Below are 6,000 nucleotides of genomic sequence, written 5' to 3'. Positions count from 1 at the left end.
TAACAAATGTTTACAGAGTGTCCCACCCCACAAAATCAGAATACACATTCTTTCTGGTTACACATGGATTATTCTCCAAAATAGACCACATACTCACTCATAGAACATGTTTAAATAAGTGTAAAGGCATTGAAGTTATCCCCTGTATATTATCAGATCATAGTGTGATGAAAGTGGAGATCAATAGCAAAAGAAACTGCAAGAATTTCATAAACACATATAAATTGAACAACACATTTCTGAATAACCCATGGATCACAGAGGAGAGTAAAGAAGAAATCAGATAGTTCCTAAATTAAATGACAATGCCAATATAACATATTGGTATCTATGGGGCACAATGAAAGCAGTTTTAAGAGTAAAATTCATAGCAGTGAATACTTAGACTAGGAAAACACAGCAAGCTCAATTAAGCAATCTGATGCTGAACCTCAAGCTTCTAGAAAAAGAAGAGCAGGAAAAATCCAAAGCTTACACAACAGAGGAAATTATAAAGATCAGAGCACAAATCAGTGCAATGGAGACTAAGAAAATGATACAAAAAGTCAACGAAGCAAAGAGTTGGTTCTTTAGAAGAATAAACAAAATTGACACACCCTTAGCCAACCTTATCACAAAAAAAGAGAAAAGTCTCAAATTTATGCAATTATGAATGAAAAGGCTGAAATTATTTTGGACCCAGCAGAAATCCAGAGGATCATCAATATGTACTTTGAGAACCTATACACCAGTAAGATGGAAATCACAGAAGAAATGGATAGATTCCTAGATACATATGAATCACCTAAGTAGAACAAAGAAGACCTAAAAATTCTAAACAACCCAATATCGATCAACAAAATTGAAAATGTAATTAAAAACTTACCAACTAAGAAAAGCCTGGGTCCTGATGGCTTCACTGCTGAATTCTACGACATTTAGAGAGGAACTACTGCCACTACTGTTTAAACTCTTCAATGAAATAGAAAGGGAAGCAATACTCCTAAATTCATTCCTGGAAGCAAGCATCACCTTGATCCCCAAAACAGAGAAAGACCCAATCAAAAAGTGAACTACAGGCCAACTTCACTAATGAACATAGATGCCAAAATCCTCAATAAGATACTGGCAAACCGAATGCAGAATATCATCAAGAAGATCATGCACCATGATCCAGTGGGATTCATCCCAGGGATGCAGGGATAGTTCAACAAATGCAAATCAATAAATCTAATACACTATATTAATAGAGCTAAGGACAAAAAACATATGATCATCCCAATTGATGCAGAAAAAGCATTCAACACAATCCAGCACACATTCATAATAACCTCTGTGTCAACCTGATAAAAGCCATCTATGAAAAACCAACAACCAATACCATACTAAATGGTCAAAAACTGAAATCCTTCACACTAAAATCAGGAACTAGACAAGGATGTCCACTATCACCACTCCTGTTCAATATAGTTTTGGAAACCTTAGCCACAGCAACTAGACAAGAGGAAGAAATAAAAAGAATAAAGACAGGAAATGAAGAAGTTAAATTGTCATTATTGGCAGATGACATGATACTCTATAGAGAAGACCCCAAGAACTCCACCAAAAGTCTTCCAGACTTAATAACAATATTCATTAGAGTGGCTGGATAAAAGGTCAACTCACAAAAATTGATAACTTTGCTGTACACGAACAAGAGACTCACTGAAAGAGGAACTGGAGAAACAACTTCCTTCACAATAGCATCAAAAAACCAACCAATCAAACAAAAAACAAAGAAATACCTAGGAATCAACCTAAGGAAAGAAGTCAAAGACCTCTACTCTGAAAACTGTAGCACTCTGAAAAAAGAGATGGAAGTGGATATCAGAAAAAAGAAAGGCATCCCTTGCTCCTGGATAGGAAGAACCAATATAGTGAAAAAGGCCATACTTCCAGAACTGCTATATAGATTCAATGCAATCCCAGTTGAAATTCCAACAGCATATTGCACAAAACTAGAGAAAACAACTCAAAATTTCATTTGGAACAAGAAGAGACCTAGAATAGCAAAAGCAATTCTAGGCAACAAATACAAGGTAGTTGGTGTAACACAATCCCCAACTTGAAACTATAATACAAAGCTACTGTGATTAAAACAGCATGGTTCTGGCAAAGAAACAGACCTGAGGACCAGTGGAACAGATTAGAATATGCAGAAACAACTCTAGACACACTCAGCCACCTCATCTTCAACAAAGGAGACAAACACTCTCACTGGAGTAAAGATAGCCTCTTTAATAAATGGTGCTAGAAAAATTCATCTTCAACTTGCCAAAGAGAAAAACTAGACCTGTATCTCTCACCATGCACTAAACTAAAATAAAAATGGATTAAAAATCTAAATATTAAAACAGAAACACTAAACTAGCTAGAAGAGAAGTTAGGTAGAACTTCTGAAGATACTGGTGTAGGAAAAGATTTCATGAACAAACCTCAGTTGCACATGAAGGAGAATAAAGAATCAATAAGTGGAATCTCTTCTTGTTAAAAAGCTTCTACACAGCAACTGAAACCATCGACAGTGTGAAGAGACAATCCACAATGTCGGAAAATGTTTTTACCAGCAGTTCTTCACACAAAGGTCTACTATCTGGAATATATAAAGAACATACAAAAATCAGACCTCTCAAATTTATTTATTTATTTATTTATTTTAAATTTCAAAATTAATTCATTGGTACATTTTATTGGTACATTTTAGGTATACAATTTGTTTACATTTATCATTGGGTGCTTGAACCTGTACATGATGTATCTTGGTTCTTATTTTTTCCCCCATTACCTGTGCGCCCTTCACTTGCTCCGCCCTTCCCTATTTAACTAGATTTCATTTCCATTTTTTTCTTTTCTCATAGTTTTTCCTTTCCCTCTTTTCCTTTCCCCTTCCCCTCCCTTCACTCCTTCGTCTTTGGATCTTTTTTCCTATTTCAAATTATCAATTATTCATTTTAATCTTTTTAACCCTTGTTTACACTATCAGTTTCTCACACTAGAGAAACTATTTGGTATTTACACATGTGTGTCCTATTTATTTCACTTAAGAGTATGGCCTCAATATGCATCCATTTAGCTATAAATGACTCTAGTTTTTCATTCTTTATGGCTGAGTAGTACTTCATTTTATAAAAAACCCACATTTTCTTTATCCAGTTTCCAGTTGATGGGCACTTGGGCTGCTTTCAAGCTTTAGTTATTACACACTGTGCCACCATGAACATGGGTGCACATATATCACTGTGGTATGATTCTTTTAATTCTTTTGGGAAGATACCCAGCAGGGGAATACCTGTGTCAAATGGGACTTCTAGACCTAGTTCTTTGAGGTATCTCCATACTGACTTCCACAGCGGTTGCATCAGTCTGCACTCCCACCAACAATGGAGAAGGGCTCCTTTCTCCCCACAACCCCACCAGCATTTGTTATGTGTTGATTTCTTGATAGCAGCCATTCTTTGTGGGATGAGGTGGAATCTCAGTGTTGTTTTCATCTACATCTCTCGAATGACGAGTGATGTTGAACATTTTTTCATACATTTGTTTGCTGCTTTTACTTCTTTGTCTGAGAAGGACATTTCAGATGCCCATTTTTGAATTGGGTCTTTGAATTTGGGGTGGTCTGATTTTTTTCAGTCCTTTATATATTCTAGATAATAGTCCTCTGTCTGAGGTACAGCTGCTAAAATTTTTTTTCCATATTGTAGATTGTCTGTTAGCTCTGTTGGTGGTTTCTTTTGCAGTGCAGAAACTTTTTAATAAGATGAGATCCCAGTTGCTGATTCTTTCTGCTAGTTCCCGTGCTGCTGAGGTTTTGTTCATGAAGTCTTTTCCTATGCCAATGTCTTCAAGAGTTCTACCTAACTTATCTTCCAGCAAGTTTAGTGTTTCTGTCTTAATATATATATCTTTAATCCACTTTGATTTTAGCTTAGTGCGTGGTGATAGGTATGGGTCTAGTTTTAATCTTTGGCAGGTGAAATCCAGTTTTTCCACCACCATTTATTAAATAGGCTATCTTTCCTCCAATGATGGTGGTTGGCTCCTTTGTCAAAGATGAGGTGGCTGAGCATGTCTGGAGTTGTTTCTGCATCTTCTAATCTATTCCACTGATCCTCAGGTCTGTTCCTTTGCCAGTACCTTGCTGATTTTATCACAGTAGCTTTGTAATATAGTTTCAAGTTGGGGATTGTGATACCCCCAACCATGTCTGTGTTGCTTAGAATTGCTTTAGCTATTCTAGGTCTCTTACGGTTCCAAATGAATTTTTGGATTGTTTTCTCTAGTTCTGTGAAGTATATTGTTGGAATTTCAACTGGGATTGCATTGAATCTATGTAGTAGTTTTGGAAGTATGGCCATTTTCACTATATTGATTCTTCCTACCCAGGAGCAAGGGATGTCTTTCCATTTTCTTGTATCCTCTTCAAGCTCTTTTTTCAGAATGCTGTAGTTTTCAGTGTAGAGGTCTTTTGCTTCCTTTGTTAGATGGATTCCTAGATATTTCAGGTTTTTGGATGCTATTGTAAAAGGAATTGTTTCCCTAATTTCTCTCTCAGTGAGTCTGTTATTTGTGTACAAGAAGGCTATTGTTTTTTGAGTGTTGGCCTTGTATCCAGCTACTCTACTGAATCTGTCAATTAAGTCTAGAAGTCTTCTGGCAGAGTTTTTTAGGTCTTCTATGTAAAGTATCATAACATCAGCAAATAATGACAGTTTAACTTCTTATTTTACTATCTTTATTCCTTTTATTTCTTTCTCTTTTCTAATTGCTCTGGCTAATGTTTCCAGAACTCTATTGAACAGGAGTGGTGATAGTGGGCATCCTTGTCTTGTTCCTGATTTTAGCATGAAAGTTTTCAGTTTTTGACCATTTAGTATGATGTTGGCTGTTGGTTTTTCATAGATAGCCTTAATCAGGTTAAGATAAAGACCTTCTATTCCAATTTTCTGTAGAGTTTTTATCATGAATGGGTGCAGGATTTTGTCGAATGGTTTTTCTGCATCTATTGAGATTGATCATATGGTTTTTGTCCTTGACTCTGTTAATATGGTGTATTACATTTATTGATTTATGAATGTTGAACCATCCTTGCATCCCTGGGATAAATCCAACTTGGTCAGGGAGTATGATCTTCTTGATGACCCTCTGTATTGTGTTTGCTAGTGTCTTGTTGAGGATTTTTGCATCTATGTTCATTAGGGAGATTGGCCTGTAGTTCTCTTTTTGGGTTGGGTCTTTCCCTGGTTTTGGAATCAAAGTAACACTTGCTTCCACGAATGAATTTGGAAGTATTGTTTCCCTTTTAATTTCTTTGATGAGTTTAAAGAGTAATGGTATTAGTTCTTCTTTAAATGTCTTGTAAAATTCAGCAGTGAAGGCATCTGGACCTGGGCTTTTCTTTGTTGGTAAATATTTTATTACATTTTCAATTTCACTCATTGCAATTGGGGTGTTTAGAATTTCTATATCTTCTTCATTTAACTTTGGCAATTCATATATATCTAGGAATCTGCCCATTTCTTCTGTGTTTTCCATTTTATTGGAGTAGAGGTTCTCGAATTAGGTATTGATGATCCTCTGGATTTCTGTTGGATCTGTTGTGATTTCACCTTTTTCATTCTTCATTGCATGTATTTGTGCCTTTTCTTTCCTTTTTTTGATAAGGTTGGCTAAAGGTTTATCGATTTTATTTATTCTTTCAAAAAACCAACTCTGATTCATTGATTTTTTTTTTGTATTGTTCTCTGAGTCTCCATTGCATTGATTTCTGCCCTGATCTTTATAATTTCCTCTGTTGTATGAGCTTTGGATTTGTCATGCTCTTCTTTTTCTAGGAGCTTGAGGTTCTGCATTAGGTTATTTATCTGAGTTTTCTCTGTTTTCCTAATATGTGCAGTCACTGCTATGAATTTCCTGCATAGAACTGCTTTCATTGTGTCCCATAGATTCCTAAATGTTGTACTGGCATCATCATTTACTTGT

The sequence above is a fragment of the Heterocephalus glaber genome, unplaced genomic scaffold (genome assembly GCF_053883595.1).
Source record: "Heterocephalus glaber isolate CG9 unplaced genomic scaffold, H.glaber_assembly_v1.0 deba00001442, whole genome shotgun sequence".
Lineage (NCBI taxonomy): Eukaryota > Metazoa > Chordata > Mammalia > Rodentia > Bathyergidae > Heterocephalus > Heterocephalus glaber.
Note: the sequence above shows the minus strand (reverse complement) of the source record.